Source organism: Aplysia californica, unplaced genomic scaffold (assembly GCF_000002075.1).
Source record: "Aplysia californica isolate F4 #8 unplaced genomic scaffold, AplCal3.0 scaffold00897, whole genome shotgun sequence".
Taxonomy (NCBI): domain Eukaryota; kingdom Metazoa; phylum Mollusca; class Gastropoda; order Aplysiida; family Aplysiidae; genus Aplysia; species Aplysia californica.
Window position 1 is genome coordinate 132,381 of NW_004798167.1, and position 1,165 is coordinate 133,545.

The following is a 1,165-nucleotide window of genomic DNA, read 5'->3' on the forward strand; positions in this document are numbered from 1 at the left end:
TCTTCTTCTTCTTCTTCTTCTTCTTCTTCTTCTTCTTCTTCTTCTTCTTCTTCCACAGTCATGATCGTTGTTGTCGCAACTGCTGTCATCGTCATATCCCCTGATATCCCCAACGCCATTACTGCTTTCGTGCATGCCTATAATGGCATATCTTGAAGATACCTTCTATACTCTTCTAACAAAATCTCCTACCTGTACATGTTGTTTCAAAAACTGCTGATGAAGAGTCGGTCAGAGAATTTTAAGTCTTAAAGACGGCTAAGAATGTCTTGAATTAGTTTAATTCTGTTCTTGCATAGGAGGTGAGAAGTGTGTATAAAACAAAAAGGAGAGTGAGGGAAGGGAAATATAATATACGGGTTCAAACAAAAGAATATACGAGTACACAGGCACACAAACTGACAATCAGACAGGTGCACCAAAAAACCCCCCACTAAAACTAACGCTGACAAAATAGTAGTACAGAAATTATAATTATACAATAGGAAATGTACAGATTCAATTGTTGGTACACACCTACCGTCTGCAAACAGCAAGACTGACAAAGAGACAAACACGTTGACCTACGAATAGGTCCACAATGAAGGCGTGGGGTCAGTGTAGGGGGTTAGTGTATCTAATAGTATCATGTGACAGTGTGTGTGTGTATGTTATGTGTGTGTGTGTGTGTGTGTGTGTGTGTGTGTGTGTGCGTGCATGGGTGTGTGTGTGTGTTTGTTTGTACTTTGTGCCTGGATGTTCTATGCCGAAGAGGGGGCGGGGCGTTGCGAGAGAGAGAGAGAGAGAGAGAGAGAGAGAGAGAGAATGGGAGAGAGAGAGAGAGAGAGATAACAGAGGGGGAGAGAGAGAATGGGAGAGAGAAAGAAAGAGACAGAGACAGAGAGAGCTAGGCAGATAGAGAGAGATAGAGAGAGAGAAAGAGAGGGGGGAGAGAGAATAGGAAAGAGAAAGAGAGAGAGAGAGAGAGCGACAGAGACAGAGACAGCGACAGAGAGAGCTAGACAGATAGATAAAGATAGAGAGAGAGAGAATGGGAGAGAGAGAGATAAAGAGAGAGAGAGAGAGAGAGAGATAATAGAGAGAGAATGGGAGAGAGAAAGAGAGAGAGAGAGTGACAGAGACAGAGGCAGAGAGAGCTAGACAGATAGAGAGAGAGAGAGAGAGA